Source organism: Bufo gargarizans, chromosome 7, assembly GCF_014858855.1.
Source record: "Bufo gargarizans isolate SCDJY-AF-19 chromosome 7, ASM1485885v1, whole genome shotgun sequence".
Taxonomy (NCBI): domain Eukaryota; kingdom Metazoa; phylum Chordata; class Amphibia; order Anura; family Bufonidae; genus Bufo; species Bufo gargarizans.
In genome coordinates this window covers 84,600,325-84,626,215 of record NC_058086.1, presented here as the reverse complement: position 1 = coordinate 84,626,215, position 25,891 = coordinate 84,600,325, and the positions used below count along the sequence as shown (strand labels likewise).

Sequence of the window (25,891 nt, the reverse complement as noted above, 5' to 3'; positions counted from 1 at the left end):
GCCACCAGTTTGGCCATATTTCAGAGCTGCAACATCACTGGAGTGCCCAAAAGCACAAGGTGTGCAATACTCAGAGACATGGCCAAGGTAAGAAAGGCTGAAAGACGACCACCACTGAACAAGACACACAAGCTGAAACGTCAATACTGGGCCAAGAAATATCTCAAGACTGATTTTTCTAAGGTTTTATGGACTGATGAAATGAGAGTGAGTCTTGATGGGCCAGATGGCTGGATTGGTAAAGGGCAGAGAGCTCCAGTCCGACTCAGACGCCAGCAAGGTGGAGGTGGAGTACTGGTTTAGGCTGGTATCATCAAAGATGAGCTTGTGGGGCCTTTTTGGGTTGAGGATGGAGTCAAGCTCAACTCCCAGTCCTACTGCCAGTTTCTGGAAGACACCTTCTTCAAGCAGTGGTACAGGAAGAAGTCTGCAAGGTAAGAAAAACATGATTTTCATGCAGGACAATGCTCCATCACACGCGTCCAAGTACTCCACAGCGTGGCTGGCAAGAAAGGGTATAAAAGAAGAAAATCTAATGACATGGCCTCCTTGTTCACCTGATCTGAACCCCATTGAGAACCTGTGGTCCATCATCAAATGTGAGATTTACAAGGAGGGAAAACAGTACACCTCTCTGAACAGTGTCTGGGAGGCTGTGGTTGCTGCTGCACGCAATGTTGATGGTGAACAGATCAAAACACTAACAGAATCCATGGATGGCAGGCTTTTGAGTGTCCTTGCAAAGAAAGGTGGCTATATTGGTCACTGATTTGTTTTTGTTTTGTTTTTGAATGTCAGAAATGTATATTTGTGAATGTTGAGATGTTATATTGGTTTCACTGGTAAAAATAAATAATTGAAATGGGTATATATTTGTTTTTTGTTAAGTTGCCTAATAATTATGTACAGTAATAGTCACCTGCACACACAGATATCCCCCTAAAATAGCTAAAACTAAAAACAAACTAAAAACTACTTCCAAAAATATTCAGCTTTGATATTAATGAGTTTTTTGGGTTCATTGAGAACATGGTTGTTGTTCAATAATAAAATTAATCTTCAAAAATACAACTTGCCTAATAATTCTGCACTCCCTGTACTGTATGGGAACAGGGAAAGCCACAGGGAGACGTTATACCGTGTGGGGCAGCCATAAGGAGGTTATACTGTATCGGGCAGCCACAAGGTGGTTATACTGTATGGGGCAGCCACAATGAGATATTATACTGTATGGAGGCAGCCACAAGGAGACGTTATACTGTATGGGGAGAGGGGCAGCCACAAGGAAACGTTATACTGTGTGGGGGCAGCCACAAGGAAACGTTCTACTGTGTGGGGGCAGCCACAAGGAAACGTTATACTGTGTGGGGGCAGCCACAAGGAAACATTATACTGTGTGGGGGCAGCCACAAGGAAACGTTATACTGTGTGGGGGCAGCCACAAGGAAACGTTATACTGTGTGGGGCCAGCCGCAAGGAAACGTTATACTGTGTGGGGCCAGCCGCAAGGAAACGTTATACTGTGTGGGGGCAGCCGCAAGGAAACGTTATACTGTGTGGGGGCAGCCGCAAGGAAACGTTATACTGTGTGGGGGCAGCCGCAAGGAAACGTTATACTGTGTGGGGGCAGCCGCAAGGAAACGTTATACTGTGTGGGGGCAGCCGCAAGGAAACGTTATACTGTGTGGGGGCAGCCGCAAGGAAACGTTATACTGTGTGGGGGCAGCCGCAAGGAAACGTTATACTGTGTGAGGGGAGCCACAAGGAGACGTTATACTGTATGGGAACAGGGGCAGCCACAGGGAGACGTTATACCATGTGGGGCAGCCATAAGGAGGTTATACTGTATCGGGCAGCCACAATGAGACATTATACTGTATGGGGCAGCCACAAGGAGATGTTATAATGTATGGGGGAAGCCACAAGGAGACGTTATAATGTATGAGAACAGGGGCAGCCACAAGGAGAGGTTATACTGTATGTGGCAGCCACAAGGAGATGTTATACTGTATGGGGCAGCCACAAGGAGACATTATACTGTAGGGGGCAGCCACAAGGAGAAGATATACTGTATGGGGGCAGCCACAAGGAGACGTTATACTGTATGGGGGAAGTCACAAGGAGACGTTATACTGTATATGGGGACAGGGGCAGCCAAAAGGAGACGTTATACCATGTGGGGCAGCCATAAGGAGGTTATACTGTATCGGGCAGCCACAATGAGACATTATACTGTATGGGGAAGTCACAATGAGACGTTATACTGTATGAGGCAGCCACAAGGAGACGTTATACTGTATGGGGAAAGCCAGAAGGAGATGTTATACTGTATGGGAACAGGAACAGCCACAGGGAGACGTTATACCGTGTGGGGCAGTAATAAGGAGGTTATACTGTATCGGGCAGCCACAATGAGACATTATACTGTATGGGGCAGCCACAAGGAGACGTTATACTGTATGCGGGAAGCCACAAGGAGAAGTTATAATGTATGGGAACAGGGGCAGTCACAAGGAGAGGTTATACTGTATGGGGCAGCCACAAGGAGATGTTATACTGTATGGGGCAGCCACAAGGAGACATTATACTGTATGAGGCAGCCACAAGAAGACATTATACTGTAGGGGGCAGCCACAAGGAGACGTTATACTGTATGGGAAGAGGGGCAGCCACAAGGAGACGTTATACTGTATGGGCAGCCACAAGAAAACATTATACTGTGTGGGGGCAGCCACAAGGAAACGTTATACTGTGTGGGGGCGGCAGCACAATGAAACGTTATACTGTGTGGGGGCAGCCACAAGGAAACGTTATACTGTGTGGGTGCAGCCACAAGGAACCGTTATACTGTGTGGGTGCAGCCACAAGGAAACGTTATACTGTGTGGGGGCAGCCACAAGGAAACGTTATACTGTATGGGGGAAGCCACAAGGAGACGTTATACTGTATGGGGAAAGCCACAAGGAGACATTATACTGTATGGGCAGCCACAATGAGACATTATACTGTATGGAGGCAGCCACAAGGAGACGTTATACTGAATGGGGCAGCCACAGGAGACGTTATACTGTATGGGGGAAGCCACAAGGAGTCGTTATACTGTAAGGGAACAGGGGCAGCCACAAGGAGACGTTATACCGTGTGGGGCAGCCACAAGGAGACGTTATACCGTGTGGGGCAGCCACAATGAGACGTTAAACTGTATGGGGCAGACACAAGGAGACGTTATACTGTATGGGGGCAGACACAAGGACACGTTATACTGTATGGGGACAGAGGCAGCCACAAGGACACATTATACTGTGTGAAGCAGCCACAAGGAGAGGTTATAATGTTTGGGGCAAACACAAGGAGACGTTATACTGTATGGGGGCAGCCACAAGGAGACGTTATACTGCATGGGGGCAGCCACAAGGAGACGTTATACTGCATGGGGGCAGCCACAAGAAGACGTTATACTGTATGGGGGCAGCCACAAGAAGACGTTATACTGTATGGGGGCAGCCACGAGAAGACGTTATACTGTATGGGGGCAGCCACAAGGGGACGTTATACAGTATGGGGGCAGCCACAAGGAGGTTATACTGTATGGGGCAGCCACAAGGAGACGTTATACTGTATGGGGAAGCCACAAGGAGATGTTATACTGTATGGGGCAGCCACAAGGAGACATTATACTGTATGGTGGTAGCCACAAGGTGATATTATACTGTATGAACAAGTTTTGGACCCCCCCCCCCCAGTATAATAAGCACCTTTATGTATGACATCCGGGCCGGTTCTTGTCCCGCTCACTCTTCGCAGGCCAAAGTCTGTGTGTGGGAATTGGAGAGACTTTTCCCGCCTGGCTATTGGGCTTGCCTCTGCTATTATTAGATTCCGACATCGGTGGGTGGAGACATGAATATGGGCAGCTAGGAGGAGCAGGGGGCAGCCGCTGCAGGCAGTAATGTGGTTGTGAGTACTGTTATGCAGGATGCAGGGGCGGGTGGACACAGATTTAGAAGCTGTCAGCGCACATGTGACTGCTTCTATGACGTCACAAAATACAGCGTTTATTAGGAAACAGCAATATAGCCATATCGCTGTTTCTTAATACCACAGTATATCGCTGACAGCGGTTAACCGCTTGTGGTGAAAATAACCTTGCCACTGGGTTTTGGAGGGGCCTGTTTGCCAGCCTCTTGCCTCAGTATTATGGCCCATATACTAACTTTGAAGGAGAAGACCGACCGGCCGCACAGCCTAAATCTGTGGAAAAGTTTTGGGCAGTAAAGCCATGCTTGCGGTCGGCCAAATGTGACTTCCATGGAATTCGGGAACCCTTGCTCGGATCTGGGCGATTTTTGGATATGTTGTTCACCCAGATCAGAGCTATCCATGGATGTATACATTATGGGTTTTGAGGTGGTTTCTGTGTGTTGGGCAAAAATGTGTTTTATGCCTGTGAGTGATTAAGTTAGCCCATTATGTTTGGTAATTCTATCACAGTCATAGCCCAGTGTGTTTTGGTAATTGTATTTTGTTTATTGCGTCAAAGATAATGCCTATTCTGTTATTGAGTGCGTCACAGGCAATGCCATTGTTTGTTAATTGCGTCACAGACAATGCCATTGTGTTTATTGAATGTATCGTTTTTGTGTTTAAACTGTAAAAGATTTGCTGCTATGTTATGTCCTCAGTTCCCAACCAGGTCCACGGGAGTGGTATCCTTGTTGGAAAATGTGTATATAAGTCAATGCTTGTGTGTTCAATAAAGAGTTCCTGTTACCCTTCATCATGTTGAGGCTGGTGTTTGGGTAACTGATCGACACTGGGGATTGCTATACGCTGAAGATTTGCTATACTCCCCTGGCTATAACTACTAGCTCTTGCAAGAGCTGTTCCTGTGGTGGATTTGGTGTAGAGCGGAGTGCTTGGAGTCCTCGGGAAGTGCTAGGTGCATCCATCAACGGAGGTACCCAGTCGGGGTGCCAGGAGATCCGTTACACTGCTCAACCCTAGGCTGAACCTCCCTGCATGCAGCCATTTTAGCTGGTGACTGCAAGAAGAAGATCTGGAATTGCTGCACTGATTTATTTTTATTTGCAGCTGTTCCAGATCCCTAGAAGGCGCCCCAGAACAACAATGGAGGCAGCCCCCCAGAGTGAGCCCACATGGACCCCACCCCCTGACAATTATCAGCCCCAAATTCCAGATTTTGAGGGCAGGTCCGGAATACAGATACATAGTGCGGGCGTCACTGAACTAGATTTTTTCAAAATCTTCATCTATGAAGATTTTGTAAATTTAATGGTGACCCAAACCGATTAATACACCGACCAATTCATTGATCAGAACCCTACATCGCCATACACTAGGCCGCAAGGTTGGACCGAAGTAAGTGCAGCAGAGATGATAACGTTTTGGGGATAATGCTGCATATGGGCGTTGTAAAGAAGCCAAACGTTAGACAATATCTGAGTTCTGCCATTTTCTTCCAGACTCCAATTTACAGTAAGACCATGACCCAAAAGCGATTTGAGTCAATTAGGGAATTCCTACACTAAAATGCACAGTGCCCACCCCAAAATGACCCAACATTTGACCGTCTGTTCAATGTTAGGCCTGTCATTGACCACATTAACACCAAGTTTGCTGAGGTGTACAACCCAGATAAAAATGTCAGTGTAGATGAGTCCCTATTACTTTTCAAAAGGAGGATTATATTCCGCCAGTACCTGCCTAGCAAATGGGCAAGGTATTGCATAAAAATATACAAACTTTGTGAGAGTAGCTCCGGGTACACCCACAAGTTCCGCATTTACGAAGGGAAAGATTCCAGGATAGAACCCCCAGAATGCCCCCCCATCCTAGGAGTTAGTGGGAAGATTGTGTGGGATTGTACTGCACCCACTGCTGGAGAAGGGTTACCACCTCTATGTGGATAACTATTATACCAGCATACCCCTATTCAGGTCCCTAACTGCAAGAGGTACTGTGGCTTGCGGCACAGTGCACAAAAATCTGAGAGGCCTCTCTAGAGAATGGGTGAAAGTAGGGCTCTCCTCCATGATAACACGCTGGTGGTTAAGTACAAGGACAAGAGGGACGTCCTTGTACTGACCAACATTCACACTAACACTAGCTCCCCTGCTCCTGTAAGAGGTACCACAACCACTACCCCCAAACCAGTTTGTATCCTGGACTACAACAGGCATATGGGAGGGGTGGATCTTTCAGATCAATTTATGAAGCCCTACAGTGCTACATGGAAAATGAAAGTGTGGTGCAAAAAGCTGGCCGTACACATTGTACAGATGGCAATGTGCAATGCGTACGTGCTATTTTAGTCTGCAGGCCACACAGAAACTTACCTTCAGTTCCAAGAAGTGGTTATCAAGGTCCTAATTTTTCAAATCCAGGCCGGGGAGGGTCAGAGTATTTCAGGACGTCATGTTGCCAGAGTATTTCAGGACGTCATGTTGCCCGTGTCGTACCAGAGCAACATTTTCCAGGTCAAGCCCCCAGACAGCAAAGAAGGGAAGGACCCAAAAAAGATGCAGGGTGTGTTCCAAAAGGAGGATAAGGAAAGACACCATTTACCACTGCGAAACCTGCCCTGAAAAACCTGGCCTGTGCATGCAGGAGTGTTTTAAAATCTACCACTCATCTATGGAGTATTAATGTAATTTTACCCTTGATGTACCCTGTAGTTTTACCACCTTATATCTCTGATTTAGTCGGCATAGCTTCAGGGGTGTGGAATTCCTATCGCCCGACGCCCGGGACATGCAGTTCCGGGCGCCGGGCAGGTAGTTTGTGCAGGCAGCTTAGCGGCAAGTAGCAGGGCTGACTGACTGAAACGGCTCAGCTCAGTCACACAGACAATGCAGAGACGCTGGCAGCAGGGAGCCTGAGGGAGGGACGGGGAGGAGCGTAATATGATCTTAGAGTGGAAGCTGGCTTCTGCCAGCCCCTCCCCTCCCCGCCCACCAACCAATCCCCGACCAGAGCTGAGGGGGCAGGGCAAGCACACTAGCAGCTCTGAGTCGTCTGAGTCACACAGTACAGGGAGTCTAAGAATAGAAATGAGTCACTAGTTAAAAGAATCTAAAGATCCGACTTAGTTTGTGACTCATTCGATTCATTGAGTTAAAAGAGCCAAGAGCCATGAGTCAGAGTGTAGAACAGTTTACACTGAGGCTGTCTGGCTGCTTTTGTTGCAGCAGTGATAAGATTAACCACTTAAGGACCACAGGTTTATACCCCCCTAGTGACCAGGCCCTTTTTTACAAATCGGCACTCCACAACTTTAGCGGTTTATTGCTCGGTCATGCAACTTACCACCCAAATGAATTTTACCTCCTTTTCTTCTCACTAATAGAGCTTTCATTTGGTGGTATTTCATTGCCGCTGACATTTTTACTTTTTTTGTTATTAATCGAAATTTAACGATTTTTTTGCAAAAAAATGACATTTTTCACTTTCAGCTGTAAAATTTTGCAAAAAAAACGACATCCATATATACATTTTTCGCCAAATTTATTGTTCTACATGTCTTTGATAAAAAAAAAATGTTTGGGCAAAAAAAAAAATGGTTTGGGTAAAAGTTATAGCATTTGCAAACTATGGTACAAAAATGTGAATTTCCGCTTTTTGAAACAGCTCTGACTTTCTGAGCACCTGTCATGATTCCTGAGGTTCTACAATGCCCAAACAGTAGAAAACCCCCACAAATGACCCCATTTCGGAAAGTAGACACCCTAAGGTATTCGCTGATGGGCATAGTGAGTTCATAGAACTTTTTATTTTTTGTCACAAGTTAGCGGAAAATGATGATGATTTTATTTTTTTATTTTTTCTTACAAAGTCTCATATTCCACTAACTTGCGACAAAAAATAAAAAATTCTAAAAACTTGCCATGCCCCTCACGGAATACCTTGGGGTGTCTTCTTTCCAAAATGGGGTCACTTGTGCGGTAGTTATACTGCCCTGGCAATTTAGGGGCCCAAATGTGTGAGAAGAACTTTGCAATCAAAATGTGTAAAAAATGACCGGTGAAATCCAAAAGGTGCACTTTGGAATATGTGCCCCTTTGCCCACCTTGGCAGCAAAAAAGTGTGACACATCTGGTATCGCCGTACTCAGGAGAAGTTGGGGAATGTGTTTTGGGGTGTCATTTTACATATACCCATGCTGGGTGAGAAAAATATCTTGGTCAAATGCCAACTTTGTATAAAAAAATGGGAAAAGTTGTCTTTTGCCAAGATATTTCTCTCACCCAGCATGGGTATATGTAAAATGACACCCCAAAACACATTCCCCAACTTCTCCTGAGTACGGCGATACCAGATGTGTCACACTTTTTTGCTGCCAAGGTGGGCAAAGGGGCACATATTCCAAAGTGCACCTTTCAGATTTTGCAGGCCATTTTTTACACATTTTGATTGCAAGGTACTTCTCACACATTTGGGCCCCTAAATTGCCAGGGCAGTATAACTACCCCACAAGTGACCCCATTTTGGAAAGAAGACACCCCAAGGTATTCCGTGAGGGGCATGGCGAGTTCCTAGAATTTTTTATTTTTTGTCACAAGTTAGCGGAAAATGATGATTTTTTTTATTTTTATCTTTTTTCCTTACAAAGTCTCATATTCCACTAACTTGCGACAAAAAATAAAAAATTCTAGGAACTCGCCATGCCCCTCACGGAATACCTTGGGGTGTCTTCTTTCCAAAATGGGGTCACTTGTGGCGTAGTTATACTGCCCTGGCAATTTAGGGGCCCAAATGTGTAAGAAGTACCTTGCAATCAAAATGTGTAAAAAATGGCCGGTAAAATCCGAAAGGTGCACTTTGGAATATGCGCCCCTTTGCCCACCTTGGCATCAAAAAAGTGTGACACATCTGGTATCGCCGTACTCAGGAGAAGTTGGGCAATGTGTTTTGGGGTGTCATTTTACATATACCCATGCTGGGTGAGAGAAATATCTTGGCAAAAGACAACTTTTCCCATTTTTTTATACAAAGTTGGCATTTGACCAAGATATTTTTCTCACCCAGCATGGGTATATGTAAAATGACACCCCAAAACACATTGCCCAACTTCTCCTGAGTACGGCGATACCACATGTGTGACACTTTTTTGCAGCCTAGATGCGCAAAGGGGCCCAAATTCCTTTTAGGAGGGCATTTTTAGACATTTGGATCCCAGACTTCTTCTCACACTTTCGGGCCCCTAAAAAGCCAGGGCAGTATAAATACCCCACATGTGACCCCACTTTGGAAAGAAGACACCCCAAGGTATTCAATGAGGGGCATGGCGAGTTCCTAGAATTTTTTTTTTTTTTTGCATAAGTTAGCGGATATTGATTTTTTTTTGTTTTTTTCTCACAAAGTCTCACTTTCCTCTAACTTAGGACAAAAATTTCAATCTTTCATGGACTCAATATGCCCCTCACGGAATACCTTGAGGTGTCTTCTTTCCGAAATGGGGTCACATGTGGGGTATTTATACTGCCCTGGCTTTTTAGGGGCCCTAAAGCGTGAGAAGAAGTCTGGAATATAAATGTCTAAAAATGTTTACGCATTTGGATTCCGTGAGGGGTATGGTGCGTCCATGTGAGATTTTATTTTTTGACACAAGTTAGTGGAGTATGAGACTTAGTAAGAAAAAACAAAAACAAAAACAAAACAAAAAATTTCCGCTAACTTGTGCCAAAAAAAATGTCTGAATGGAGCCTTACCTGGTGATCAATGACAGGGGGGTGATCACCCATATAGACTCCCTGATCACCCCCCTGTCACTGATCACCCCCCCTGTAAGGCTCCATTCAGACATCCGCATGATATTTTACGGATCCATGGATACATGTATCGGATCCACAAAACGCATGCGGACGTCTGAATGGAGCCTTACAGGGGGGTTATCAATGACAGGGGGTGATCAGGGTAATCAGGGTGATCACCCCCTGTCACTGATCACCCCCCCTGTAAGGCTCCATTCAGACATCCGCATGATTTTTTACGGATCCATGTATCGGATCCACAGAACGCATGCGGACGTCTGAATGGAGCCTTACAGGGGGGTTATCAATGACAGGGGGTGATCAGGGTAATCAGGGTGATCACCCCCCTGTCACTGATCACCCCCCCTGTAAGGCTCCATTCAGACATCCGCATGATTTTTTACGGATCCATGGATACATGTATCGGATCCACAGAACGCATGCGGACGTCTGAATGGAGCCTTACAGGGGGGTTATCAATGACAGGGGGTGATCAGGGTAATCAGGGTGATCACCCCCCTGTCACTGATCACCCCCCCTGTAAGGCTCCATTCAGACATCCGCATGATTTTTTACGGATCCATGGATACATGTATCGGATCCACAAAACGCATGCGGACGTCTGAATGGAGCCTTACAGGGGGGTTATCAATGACAGGGGGTGATCAGGGTAATCACCCCCCTGTCACTGATCACCCCCCCTGTAAGGCTTCATTGAGACATCCGCATGATTTTTTACGGATCCATGGATACATGGATCGGATCCACAAAACGCATGCGGACGTCTGAATGGAGCCTTACAGGGGGGTTATCAATGACAGGGGGTGATCAGGGTAATCACCCCCCTGTCACTGATCACCCCCCCTGTAAGGCTCCATTCAGACATCCGCATGATTTTTTACGGATCCATGGATACATGGATCGGATCCACAAAACGCATGCGGACGTCTGAATGGAGCCTTACAGGGGGGTTATCAATGACAGGGGGTGATCAGGGTAATCACCCCCCTGTCACTGATCACCCCCCCTGTAAGGCTCCATTCAGACATCCGCATGATTTTTTACGGATCCATGGATACATGGATCGGATCCACAAAACGCATGCGGACGTCTGAATGGAGCCTTACAGGGGGGTTATCAATGACAGGGGTGATCAGGGTGATCACCCCCCTGTCACTGATCACCCCCCCTGTAAGGCTCCATTCAGACATCCGCATGATTTTTTACGGATCCATGGATACATGGATCGGATCCACAGAACGCATGCGGACGTCTGAATGGATCCTTACAGGGGGGTTATCAATGACAGGGGGTGATCAGGGTAATCAGGGTGATCACCCCCCTGTCACTGATCACCCCCCCTGTAAGGCTCCAATCAGACATGCGCATGATTTTTTACGGATCCATGGATACATGGATCGGATCCACAAAACGCATGCGGACGTCTGAATGGAGCCTTGCAGGGGGGTTATCAATGACAAGGGGGTGATCAGGGAGTGTATATGGGTGATCACCCGCCTGTCATTGATCACCCCCTGTAAGGCTCCATTCAGACGTCCGCATGTGTTTTGCGGATCCGATCCATGTATCCGTAAAAATCATGCGGACGTCTGAATGGAGCCTTACAGGGGAGTGATCAATGACAGGGGGTGATCAGGGAGTGTATATGGGTGATCACCCGCCTGTCATTGATCACCCCCCTGTAAGGCTCCATTCAGACGTCCGTATGCTTTTTGCGGATCCGATCCATGTATCCGTGGATCCGTAAAAATCATACGGACGTCTGAACGGAGCCTGACAGGGGGGTGATCAATGACAGGGCGGTGATCAATGACAGGGGGGTGATCAGGGAGTTTATATGGGGTGATCATGGGTGATCAGGGGTTTATAAGGGGTTAATAAGTGACGGGGGGGGGGGGTGTAGTGTAGTGTAGTGTGGTGTTTGGTGCGACTGTACTGACCTACCTGAGTCCTCTGGTGGTCGATCCTAACAAAAAGGACCACCAGAGGACCAGGTAGGAGGTATATTAGACGCTGTTATGAAAACAGCGTCTAATATACCTGTTAGGGGTTAAAAAATTCGGATCTCCAGCCTGCCAGCGAGCGATCGCCGCTGGCAGGCTGGAGATCCACTCGCTTACCTTCCGTTCCTGTGAGCGCGCGCGCCTGTGTGCGCGCGTTCACAGGAAATCTCGCGTCTCGCGAGATGACGCCTATTGGCGTTAGTGTGACCTGGGAGCGCCGCAGCATTGACGCCTTTCGGCGTTAGTGTGACGGGAGGAGGTTAAGGGATAGGAGAAGTGACAGATGACACAAGAGTTTAGATTACAGGTTGAATTAAATTAACCCTTTAGGATCAAATTGGCTTGTCAGGAGATATATATGTTAAAGGCATCTCATTCAGTTAAGTAGCTATATAGCTAAGGGTGGGTTCACATCACTTCACTTGGTTCATTGTACAAATTTCAGTGTCAGACTGTTGTCACTGTGGGTAACAATGCACATTGCACACCACAGTGACAGCTTCTGACTCCTGTCCTGAGTCCTCCTGTCCAGCGTCAGCCTCAGCTTCCCTTCACTATCCCTATAATAAATCACTCTTCCTGATCCTGACTCACTCATTACTAATTAGAGAGCTGAAGAGCCGACTGCACTGAGTCAGCAGCAGCAGCAAGTGATTGTGAATCGACTGCATAGCATCTGCGCATGCGCATCGGCACCTGGAGTCTTCGGTTCACTTGCGAGTCAGCTCAGCAGTCAGTGACTCAGCAAGTGAACCGAAGATCCGATTCATGAATCGGTTCATTTGAATGAGCTGATTCAAATGAACCGATTCACCTAAAAGATCCGAACTTCCCATCACTAGTTATCAGCGCTCCTGTGCAGGCCGGAAGTCGGGCGCCACGGGCCGGAAGTCAGCTCCCAGCGGAGGCACACGTTAGTCAGCGGCTGTAGTAGGAGCTCCTGTCATGGTGGCAGCCCGTGCCGTGATAGATAGCCCAGCAGGTAGTGTGTGTGGTGACTGCTCTGGGTCAGCTATGCTCTGCTGTCAGGCTGCCGCTCTGCTTCTTCTCCCTGGCATTGAAGTGTCAATAGGAGTGCTGTCAGGTTCCAACTTCCAGCCACTCACCCTCCATGAATAGGGGGGGGGGGGGGGAACTGGGACTTCCCCATACTGGCATGTACATCAAGGGGATTCACTGGCCCAGTATGGCATGTACATTAAAGGGATTCACTGGCCCAGTATGGCATGTACATTAAAGGGATTCACTGGCCCAGTATGGCATGTACATTAAAGGGATTCACTGGCCCAGTATGGCATGTACATTAAAGGGATTCACTGGCCCAGTATGGCATGTACATTAAAGGGATTCACTGGCCCAGTATGGCATGTACATTAAAGGGATTCACTGGCCCAGTATGGCATGTACATTAAAGGGATTCACTGGCCCAGTATGGCATGTACATTAAAGGGATTCACTGGCCCAGTATGGCATGTACATTAAAGGGATTCACTGGCCCAGTATGGCATGTACATTAAAGGGATTCACTGCCCCAGTATGGCATGTACATTAAAGGGATTCACTGGCCCAGTATGGCATGTACATTAAAGGGATTCACTGGCCCAGTATGGCATGTACATTAAAGGGATTCACTGGCCCAGTATGGCATGTACATTAAAGGGATTCACTGGCCCAGTATGGCATGTACATTAAAGGGATTCACTGGCCCAGTATGGCATGTACATTAAAGGGATTCACTGGCCCAGTATGGCATGTACATTAAAGGGATTCACTGGCCCAGTATGGCATGTACATTAAAGGGATTCACTGGCCCAGTATGGCATGTACATTAAAGGGATTCACTGGCCCAGTATGGCATGTACATTAAAGGGATTCACTGGCCCAGTATGGCATGTACATTAAAGGGATTCACTGGCCCAGTATGGCATGTACATTAAAGGGATTCACTGGCCCAGTATGGCATGTACATTAAAGGGATTCACTGGCCCAGTATGGCATGTACATTAAAGGGATTCACTGGCCCAGTATGGCATGTACATTAAAGGGATTCACTGGCCCAGTATGGCATGTACATTAAAGGGATTCACTGGCCCAGTATGGCATGTACATTAAAGGGATTCACTGGCCCAGTATGGCATGTACATTAAAGGGATTCACTGGCCCAGTATGGCATGTACATTAAAGGGATTCACTGGCCCAGTATGGCATGTACATTAAAGGGATTCACTGCCCAGTATGGCATGTACATTAAAGGGATTCACTGCCCCAGTATGGCATGTACATTAAAGGGATTCACTGCCCCAGTATGGCATGTACATTAAAGGGATTCACTGGCCCAGTATGGCATGTACATTAAAGGGATTCACTGGCCCAGTATGGCATGTACATTAAAGGGATTCACTGGCCCAGTATGGCATGTACATTAAAGGGATTCACTGGCCCAGTATGGCATGTACATTAAAGGGATTCACTGGCCCAGTATGGCATGTACATTAAAGGGATTCACTGGCCCAGTATGGCATGTATATTAAAGGGATTCACTGCCCCAGTATGGCATGTACATTAAAGGGATTCACTTAAATATGGTTTTGATTTTAAATTACTTTTTGTATCAGGACAAGTAGATTGTCATGAGGGACAAGTAGATTGAGACCCCGCTTTAGTCCTTCGACAAGTAGTTTTTTTTTAAATTTCCACACCCCTGAGCTTACATATCCACTTTTCACCAACCACTACATATTCATTCTGTGAAACACCCGTTAGGTCAAAAGTGCCCTTTCTACCCCTTAAATTGTTCGTACGGGGGTGCTTTTTCCAAAATGGGGTCTTGAGGTTTTTAATTTCTGGGGACCTCAGGAATTTTTTTAATGCGACATGGCACCTAAAATCAATGTCTGCCAATTCAAGTCAGCAAAATCCATATTTTGCTGCTTGACTAGTTTGAATATAGAGCCCTGTTGTGCGCCCATACAGCAGGCTACAAGCACATATGGGGTGTTTCCTGAATGGGAAGAAAATGGGAAACACATACTGGGTTGCATTTTCTCCTTTAACCCCTTATGAAAGTGAAAAAGTGGGGTCTGCTAGTAATTTTTCTTTTTCACAAATGTGTGCTTTCAAATCAACTGTTTCTGCCTTTTGTGAGACCCTTTCCACCACTTAAAAGGATTCTGTCACTAGTTATCCTACCCTCCAGATAAAAATATGGTTATGTTCAGGGAGCTTTAACCATTCCTAATGTGGTCTTATAAATGTAATCTGTAGGCTCATTCTGCTAAAAATACGCTATTACTAACCTGTCATTCATAAAAATAAGGTGCCCAAGGGGAAGTAAATGGCTCCAAGCTGCCACCCGCACCCGCTGCCGTTCGTGCCCAGCGCCGCCTCATAATCTTCTGTGGCGCCTCCTGCTCTCCCTCCCTCCCCCCCCTCCTCCTGCTGTAAGATTGCTGTGACGCCTCTCCCCTCCTCCTGCTGTAAGATTGCTGTGACGCCTCCCGCTCTCCCTCCCTCCCCCCTCCTCCTGCTGTAAGATTGCTGTGATGCCTCCTGCTCTCCCTCCCTCCCCCCTCCTCCTGCTGTAAGATTGCTGTGACGCCTCCCGCTCTCCCTCCCTCCCCCCTCCTCCTGCTGTAACATTGCGATGTTACAGCAGGAGGAGGGGGGAGGGAGGGAGAGCGGGAGGCGTCCCAGCAATCTTACAGCAGGAGGAGGGGGGAGGGAGGGAGAGCGGGAGGCATCACAGCAATCTTACAGCAGGAGGCGGGGGGAGGGAGAGAGAGCAGGAGGCGTCACAGAAGATTATGAGGCGACGCTGGGCACGAACGGCGGCGGGTGCGGGCGGCAGCTTGGAGCCATTTACATCCCCTTGGGCACCATATTTTGATGAATGACAGGTTAGTAATAGCGTATTTTTAGCAAAATGAGCCTACAGATTACATTTATAAGACCACATTAGGAATGGTTAAAGCTCCCTGAACATAACCATATATTTATCTGGAGGGGGTGAAACCTGGTGACAGAATCCCTTTAAAATGTTTGTACGGGGGTGCTCTTTCCAAAATGGGATCACATAATTTCTCGGGACCTCAGGAATTTTTTTAATGCGACATGGCACCTAAAATCAATGTCTGCCAATTGAGGTCAGCAAAATCCATATTTTGCTATTTGACTCTAGTTCCCTGCCGTGAGCCATACATCATTTTTTGAGCACATATGGGGTGTTGCCGTATTTGGGGGAAATGGGTACAAAATGTGGGGTGCACTTTGTCTTGTTACCCCTTTGGAACGTGAAAAATGTGGGTGTAAACCATCTTGTTTGTGAAAAAAATGAAATTTTTCATTTTCACCAAGTGTTTCCTAATTCTAGGAAACACCTTTGAGGTCAAAATGCTCACTATACACCTTGATAGATTACTTGAGGAATGTAGTTTCCAAAATGGAGTCACTTTTTGGGGGTTTCTACCGTAGGGCCACCTCAGGGTGTCTTCACATGCGACATAGCTCCCAATTACCATTCCAGCTAATTCCTCTCTCCTAAAGCCATATGGTGCTCCTTCCACTCTGAAGCATGCTGTGCAGCCATACATCATTTTTGGAGCACATATGGGGTGTTTTTATAAACTCCAGATTCAGGGTAATAGATTTTTGATTGACTGTTAACACTTTATTGCTAAAAATAAATTGAAATTTCATTCCAATTTTCCTTTAATTCTTGTGGGGCACCTAAAGGGTTAACAAAGTTTGTAAAATCAGTTTTTAATAGCTTGAGGGGTGTAGTTTATAAAATGAGGTGATTTATGGGTGGTTTCTATTATGTAAGCCCCACAAAGTGACTTTATATCTGAACTGGTCCTAAAAATAAATGGGCTTTGGAAATTTTCTTAAAAATCTTAAGATTCTTGTAGAAACTTCTAAGCCTTCTAACGTCCCAAAAAAAATAAAATGTAATTTTCAAAATGATCCAAACATGAAGTAGACATATGGGGGATGTAAAGTAATAACTATTTTTGGAGGTATCACTATCTATTATAAAAGTAGATAAATTGAAATTTGCTAATTTTTCAACATTTAATTTGGTATTTTTTTAAAGATAAAAATTAAATATTTTGACTCAAATTTACCACTGTCATGAAGTACAATATGTGATGAGAAAACGATCTCAGAATGACCTGGATAAGTAAAAGAGTTTTAAAGTTATCACCACATACAGTGGAGGAAATAATTATTTGACCCCTCACTGATTTTGTAAGTTTGTCCAATGACAAAGAAATGAAAAGTCTCAGAACAGTATCATTTCAATGGTAGGTTTATTGTAACAGTGGCAGATAGCACATCAAAAGGAAAATCGAAAAAATAACTTTAAATAAAAGATAGCAACTGATTTGCATTTCATTGAGTGAAATAAGTATTTGAACCCTCTAACAAAAAAAGACTTAATACTTGGTGGAAAAACCCTTGTTTGCAAGCACAGAGGTCAAACGTTTCTTGTAATTGATGACCAAGTTTGCGCACATTTTAGGAGGAATGTTGGTCCACTCCTCTTTGCAGATCATCTCTAAATCCCTAAGGTTTCGAGGCTGTCTCTGTGCAACTCTGAGCTTGAGCTCCCTCCATAGGTTTTCGATTGGATTAAGGTCCGGAGACTGACTAGGCCACTCCATGACCTTAATGTGCTTCTTCTTGAGCCACTCCTTTGTTGCCTTTGCTGTATGTTTTGGGTCATTGTCGTGCTGGAACACCCATCCACGACCCATTTTCAGTTTCCTGGCAGAGGGAAGGAGGTTGTCGCTCAGGATTTCACGATACATGGCTCCGTCCATTTTCCCGTTTATGCGAATAAGTTGTCCTGTGCCCTTAGCAGAAAAACACCCCCAAAGCAAAATGTTTCCACCCCCATGCTTGACGGTGGGGACGGTGTTTTGGGGGTCATAGGCAGCATTTTTCTTCCTCCAAACACAGCGAGTTGAGTTAATGCCAAAGAGCTCTATTTTGGTCTCATCAGACCACAGCACCTTCTCCCAGTCACTCTCTGAATCATTCAGGTGTTCATTGGCAAACTTCAGACGGGCCTGCACATGTGCCTTCCTGAGCAGGGGGACCTTGCGAGCCCTGCAGGATTTTAATCCATTGCGGTGTAATGTGTTTCCAATGGTTTTCTTGGTGACTGTGGTCCCTGCTAATTTGAGGTCATTAACTAACTCCTCCCGTGTAGTTCTAGGATGCTTTTTCACCTTTCTCAGAACCATTGACACCCCACAAGGTGAGATCTTGCGTGGAGCCCCAGAGCGAGGTCGATTGATGGTCATTTTGTGCTCCTTCCATTTTCGAACAATCGCACCAACAGTTGTCACCTTCTCTCCCAGCTTCTTGCTAATGGTTTTGTAGCCCATTCCAGCCTTGTGCAGGTCTACAATTTTGGATCTGACATCCTTGGACAGCTCTTTGGTCTTTCCCATGTTGGAGAGTTTGGAGTCTGCTTGATTGATTGATTCTGTGGACAGGTGTCTTTTATACAGGTGACTAGTTAAGACAGGTGTCCTTAATGAGGGTGACTAATTGAGTAGAAGTGTCTAACCACTCTGTGGGAGCCAGAACTCTTAATGGTTGGTAGGGGTTCAAATACTTATTTCACTCAATGAAATGCAAATCAGTTGCTATCTTTTATTTAAAGTTATTTTTTCGATTTTCCTTTTGATGTGCTATCTGCCACTGTTACAATAAACCTACCATTGAAATGATACTGTTCTGAGACTTTTCATTTCTTTGTCATTGGACAAACTTACAAAATCAGTGAGGGGTCAAATAATTATTTCCGCCACTGTAAATGGACACATGTCAGATTTGCCAAAAATGGCCTGGTCCTTAACCCCTTCCCAACTGCAATCCGTTTATATACGTGATATTTGCACATGCCCCGTGCAGCTATCACATCTATAAACGTCAAGCCAGTTCTTTAATCCAAGCGCTGCAAAGCGCTTGGATTAAAGCTTCTGCCCCTGTCCTGCTGCTGTCACGGACAGCATACAGTGCAGTAATGCCGGCAAGGGACCAATCAGAGTGGCCCCTTGCCGGCAATCGATCTGATTGGTTAGTCTATGCAGACTAACCAATCGGATCGTGGCAGTGAAAAAATGCTGGTTTCTGGCTCTGATTTGCGCTCTGCAGATCAGCCTGAAATCAGGTAGTGTTCCTTGTGCCCCCCGATCTGTGCCCCTCCAAGCCCCCCTTGTGTCCGCCTGCCGCTTATGCTCATTTCCTGCCTCCTGCGCTCATCTCCTGCCTCCTGCCCTGATGCGGTCCTGCCCTCATTTCCTGCCTCCTGCGCTCATCTCCTGCCTCCTGCCCTGATGCGGTGCGGTCCGCCCCCCCGCCCCCTCCCCGCCCCATACATTCCTCCTGCCCCCAGCCTCCCTCAAATGTGGGTGAAAAATGTGGGTGTAAACCATCTTGTTTGTGAAAAAAATGAAATTTTTCATTTTCACCAAGTGTTTCCTAATTCTGGGAAACACCTTTGAGGTCAAAATGCTCACTATACACCTTGATAGATTACTTGAGGAATGTAGTTTCCAAAATGGAGTCACTTTTTGGGGGTTTCTACCGTAGGGCCACCTCAGGGTGTCTTCACATGCGACATAGCTCCCAATTACCATTCCAGCTAATTCCTCTCTCCTAAAGCCATATGGTGCTCCTTCCACTCTGAAGCATGCTGTGCAGCCATACATCATTTTTGGAGCACATATGGGGTGTTTTTATAAACTCCAGATTCAGGGTAATAGATTTTTGATTGACTGTTAACACTTTATTGCTAAAAATAAATTGAAATTTCATTCCAATTTTCCTTTAATTCTTGTGGGGCACCTAAAGGGTTAACAAAGTTTGTAAAATCAGTTTTTAATAGCTTGAGGGGTGTAGTTTATAAAATGAGGTGATTTATGGGTGGTTTCTATTATGTAAGCCTCGCAAAGTGACTTTATATCTGAACTGGTCCTAAAAATAAATGGGCTTTGGAAATTTTCTTAAAAATCTTAAGATTCTTGTAGAAACTTCTAAGCCTTCTAACGTCCCAAAAAAATAAAATGTAATTTTCAAAATGATCCAAACATGAAGTAGACATATGGGGGATGTAAAGTACCGTATTTTTCGCCGTATAAGACGCACCGGCGTATAAGACGCACCTAGGTTTTTGGGGAGGAAAATAAGAAAAAAAATATTTTGAACTAATTGTGGTCTGTGGGTGATGCACTGTTATGGGGATCTGTGGATGACGCACTGTTATGGGGGATCTGTGGGTGACACTTATAGGGGATCCTCTCTGGATGGCGCTGTTATGAGGATCTGTGTATGACAGTTATGGGGGGGATCTGTGGATGACACATATATAGCATCTTATGCTATGTGTCATCCACAGATCCCCTCCATAAGTGTGGGGGTCGCATTTGCTTTTATAATGGGGGTGGGGGTCGCATCTGCATTTATAATGACAGCGGGGCCCGTGCAGTGACTGTATTCTACTACACGGGCCCCGCTTACTGTACAATCATATCCCTAATACCGTAGTTAATTGTTGTGTGCACTGCATGTAAAAGCATAATGAGCGATGATGATGAGCGCTATTACTTACAATTAGAAGCGCTTGCCGTTCGGAGCAGGGAGGAGGGAGGAGGCAGGAGGCAGGCCGGGAGGACGGGCGCTGGCAGTGTGAGTCATTCGTCATGCGCCCACGCCGCCTGCTTCATTCATGAAGCAGGCGGCGCAGGCGCGTGACGTATGACTCACACTGCCAGCGCCCGTCCTCCCGGCCTGCCTCCTCCCTCCTCTCTGCTCCGAACGGCAAGCGCTTCTAATTGTAAGTAATAGCGCTCATCATCATCGCTCATTATGCTTTTACATGCAGTGCACACAACAATTAACTACAGTATTAGGGATATGATTGTACAGTAAGCGGGGCCCGTGTAGTAGAATACAGTCACTGCACGGGCCCTGCTGTCATTATAAATGCAGATGCCGCCCCCAGCCCCTCCTCCCTCACAGCTGATATACCCGCCGCACGGCATCGCGGCGGGTGTATCATTGAAAACTAAGCAAAATCGGCTACATTCGCCGTATAAGACGCACTGCTATTTCCCCCCCACTTTTGGGGGGGAAAAAGTGCGTCTTATACGGCGAAAAATACGGTAATAACTATTTTTGGAGGTATCACTATCTATTATAAAAGTAGATAAATTGAAATTTGCTAATTTTTCAACATTTAATTTGGTATTTTTTTAAAGATAAAAATTAAATATTTTGACTCAAATTTACCACTGTCATGAAGTACAATATGTGATGAGAAAACAATCTCAGAATGACCTGGATAAGTAAAAGAGTTTTAAAGTTATCACCACATAAATGGACACATGTCAGATTTGCCAAAAATGGCCTGGTCCTTAACCCCTTCCCAACTGCAATCCGTTTATATACGTGATATTTGCACATGCCCCGTGCAGCTATCACATCTATAAACGTCAAGCCAGTTCTTTAATCCAAGCGCTGCAAAGCGCTTGGATTAAAGCTTCTGCCCCTGTCCTGCTGCTGTCATGGACAGCATACAGTGCAGTAATGCCGGCAAGGGACCAATCAGAGTGGCCCCTTGCCGGCAATCGATCTGATTGGTTAGTCTATGCAGACTAACCAATCGGATCGTGGCAGTGAAAAAATGCTGGTTTCTGGCTCTGATTTGCGCTCTGCAGATCAGAGCCTGAAATCAGGTAGTGTTCCTTGTGCCCCCCGATCTGTGCCCCTCCAAGCCCCCCTTGTGTCCGCCTGCCGCTTATGCTCATTTCCTGCCTCCTGCGCTCATCTCCTGCCTCCTGCCCTGATGCGGTGCGGTCCGCCCCCTCCCCGCCCCATACATTCCTCCTGCCCCAGCCTCCCTCAATGTTGGTGGCCGTACCCCCCCCCCTTTCCAGCGCTGCCCCTGGCCCCCCTGCTGTGTGTGATGGCGGCGGCTCCATTCCTGAGCCGCCATCAGCAGAGAGTGTCAGCTCTATGCTGACACTCTGCTGTAACCCCATAGATGCCGCGGCATCCATAGGGTTAATAGAGGGAGGGGGCTCCCTCACTCCACCATCGAGGCTGCCACACTGCGATGGCAGCGCCCAATGGTTGCCATGGCAACCGGACGCTTTGCAAAAGCGTCCACTGTTGCCACCTACAGGGCATCTTATAGTATTATACTTTGCAATGCAAGAGCATTGCAACGTATAGTACAGCCATCAGCCCCACTGGATCTTCAAGATCCAAGAGGGACTTGCTAAATAAAAAAGTGAAAATAATAAAAGTAAAAATAAATAAAAATGTAAAATTAAAAAAATAAATTGCCTTTTCCTATAAAAAAATTTAAAATAAAAATACACATATTAGGTATCACCGCGTCCATAACGACCGTCCCTATAAATATGTCACATGATAGACCCCGTCCGATAAGCACCATAAAAAAATAAAAAAATTAAAACTGTAAAAAAAGCCATTTTTGTCACCTTACATCACAAAAAGTGCAACAGCAAGCGATCAAAAAGGTGTATATCAAACAAAATGTTACCAATAAAACCGTCACCTCATCATGCAAAAAATGAGACCCTACATGAGAAAATCGCTAAAAAAAAAAAAACTATAGTTCTTAGAACATTGAGACACTAAAACATAATTTTTTTATTTCAAATATGCTATTATTGTGTTAAAGGGCTTCTGTCACCCCACTAAAGTGATATTTTTTTTTTGGGCTGGTGAAATTAGTTATATTGCGATATATCACAATATAATTGTGTCACTTACTTTGATCCAGCAGTTTCTTCAAAAAACGAAGTTTTATCATATGTAAATTCGGTCTCTAACAGCAAGTAGGGCGGCTACTTGCTGCTAGCTGCTGCAGAAATCCGCCCTCTCGTCGTGTTGATTGACAGGGCCAGCCGGGATCTCCTCCTCCGGCCAGCCCTGTCGGCATTTCAAAAATCGCGCGCCTCTGTGGATTCGGCGCAGGCGCTCTGAGATGAGGAGGCTCGTCTCCTCAGCACTCCCTCAGTGCGCCTGCGCCGATGACGTCTTCTATTTCGGTGATGTCATCGGCGCAGGCGCACTGAGGGAGTTCTGAGGAGACGAGCCTCCTCATCTCAGAGCGCCTGCGCCGAATCCACAGAGGCGCGCGATTTTTGAAATGCCGACAGGGCTGGCCGGAGGAGGAGATCCCGGCTGGCCCTGTCAATCAACACGACGAGGGGGCGGATTTCTGCAGCAGCTAGCAGCAAGTAGCCGCCCTACTTGCTGTTAGAGACCGAATTTACATATGATAAAACTTCGTTTTTTGAAGAAACTGCTGGATCAAAGTAAGTGACACAAGTGACACAATATATAACTAATTTCACCAGCCCAAAAAAAAAATATCACTTTAGTGGGGTGACAGAAGCCCTTTAAAGTGAAATAAATAAATAAATAAATAAATAAAAAGTGTACATATTAGGTATCGCCGCATCCGTAATAACCTGCTCATTAACCTGCTCAATAAAAATATCACATGACCTAATCACCTTTACTAATCACACAGTAAAAAAAAAATGTAAAACAAAAAGCCTTTTTTGTCACCTTACATCACAAAAAGTGCAACAGCAAGCGATCAAAAAGGCTTATGACCCCCAAAATAGTACCAATCAAACCGTCACCTCATCCCGCAAAAAATGAATACCCTATTTAAGACAATCGCCCAAAAAATAAAAAAAGATATGGCTCTCAGACTATGGAGACACTAAAACATCATTTTTGGGGTTTCAGAAATGCTATTATTGTGTAAAACAAATAAATAAAAAAATAGTATACATATTAGGTATTGCCACGCCTGTTACAATCTGCTTTATAAAACTGTCACATGACCCAACCCCTCAGATAAACACTGTGAAAATAAATAAATAAATAAAAACTGTTCCAAAACAGCCAATTGTTTGGTCACCTTGCCCCATAAAGTGTAATAATGAATGATCAAAAAATCCTATGTACCCAAAAATGGTACCAACCTCAACTCTTTCTGCAAAAAACGAGCCCCTGCACAAGACGATCGGCAGAAATATAAAAAAACATATGGCGTTTAGAAAATGGACACACAAAAACATAATTTCTTTTTCAAAAATGCTTCATAATGTAAAACTGAAACAAACAAAGAAAGTAGACATATTTGATATCATTGCGTCCGTAACAACCTGCTCTATAAAAATAGCACATGATCTACCCTGTCAGATGAATCTTGTAAAAAAAAAAACGCTGCCAAAACAGCCATTTTTCGGTTACCTGGCCTAACAAAATAACTTAATATAGAGCAATTAGAAATCATATGTACCCCAAAATAGTACCAATAAAACTGGCACCTTATCCCCTAGTTTCCAAAATAGTGTCACTTTTTGGGAGTTTCTACTGTATGGGTGCATTAGGGGGGCTTTAAATGGGACAAGGCATCTGAAACCAGTCCAGCAAAATCTGCCTTCCAAAAACCATACAGCGTTCTTTTCCTTCTGCGCCCTGCCGTGCGCCCTTACATTAGTTTACGACCACATGTGGGGTGTTTCTGTAAACCGTAGGAAATCAGGGTAATAAATATTGAGTTTTATTTGGCTGTTAACCCTCAATGTGTTAAAGAAAAATTTTTAATAAAATGGAAAATTTGCCAAAAAAGTGAAATTTAGAAATTTCATCTCCATTTTCCTTTAATTCTTGTGGAACACCTAAAGGGTTAACAAAGTTTGTAAAAATCAGTTTTGACTAACTTGAGGGGTGTAGTTTCTACAATGGGGTCATTTATGGGGGGTTTCCACTTTGTAAGCCCCACAAAGTGACTTTAGACCTGAACTGGTCCTTAAAAAGTGGGTTTTGGAAATTTTCTTTTTTTTTTAAATCAGATGTTTCTTTATTAACATTTTTTTTTTTAGACATGTTCTATCACATCAACATGACAGTTCTTTCAGGTCGCAGACCTATACCGTATCTATCGCATATAGTTGGAATTTTACTTACGTAATTATACTTTCTTCGAGTCCGAAGGCAGCACAGAAGGGATATTTCCCGTCCCAGTCACTCTATCATAGGACCGCCCACCTAGAAAAATCTAACAATCAAACAATTAACAATTAACACAATTGACAATACCCTAGGTACTCTATATAACACGCCAAGGCACTGCATCCATTGTGTAATAACGTAGACCAGCTCATGCAAGTAAAATTTATTGGGAGGGTTAGTGTGCTGCCTTCGGACTCGAAGAAAGTATAATTACGTAAGTAAAATTCCAACTTTCTTCTTCGTCCTACAGCAGCACAGAAGGGATATAACATAGAAATTAAAGGGGGGGAAAGCTCTGTTTTACTGCTGACAAAACTGCTGTGCTGAAGGCTGAGTTCTCGGGTCCATTGCTGAGCCTGTAGTGATGCACAAACGTAGAGGATGAAGTCCAGGAAGCTGCATTGCAGATGTCTAGGAGATCAACTTGCTGTCTTTCAGCCCAAGATGTAGAGGTTGCCCTCGTGGAGTGGGCTCTTAACGGCCGAGGCGGTTCTTTACCATCTAAGATGTAGGACTCCGAGATGGTTGTTTTAATCCAACGACCCAGAGTGTCTTTTGAAGCTTTCATACCCTTCCTCGGACCAGAAAATAAAATGAACAAATTTTCTTCCTTTCGGAAATCTCTCAGCCTTTCAAGATAGCAAATTAATGCTCTACGAATGTCCAGAGTATGGAGTCTTATTTCCTCATCTGACTTAGGGTCAGGGTAGAATACAGGAAGAACAGATTCTCTATTGATGTTAGTTGAAGACGCAACTTTTGGTCTAAATGAAGGCATGGTTCTTAGTCTGACACCATTTGGCAAAATTTTCAAATATGGCTCTCTGGAGGACAAAGCCTGCAATTCCCCTAGTCTCTTTGCGCAAGTGATGGCAATGAGAAAAAGGATCTTGCAGGATAACCAGCTAAGATCCACTTCGGCAATAGGTTCAAAGGGAGGACCTGTAAGTCTATTTAGAACCAGTGATAAATCCCAGATGGGCATAGGCGGTCTCACAGAAGGCCTCAACTTTTTCA

General features: G+C 45.2%; 1 protein-coding gene and 1 non-coding gene across 6 annotated transcripts in view; one reads left to right on the top strand and one right to left on the bottom strand.

Annotated features, from left to right (window-relative positions):
• LOC122943635 (suppressor of cytokine signaling 1-like) overlaps positions 1-25,891 on the bottom strand; it is a 192,267-nt gene that overhangs the window by 151,320 nt on the left and 15,056 nt on the right. The gene's annotated exons all lie outside the window — the stretch shown is intronic.
• Positions 21,768-21,850, top strand: LOC122944296. Its single transcript, XR_006390973.1, has one exon. It is a non-coding gene; the product is annotated as a small nucleolar RNA SNORD71 (small nucleolar RNA).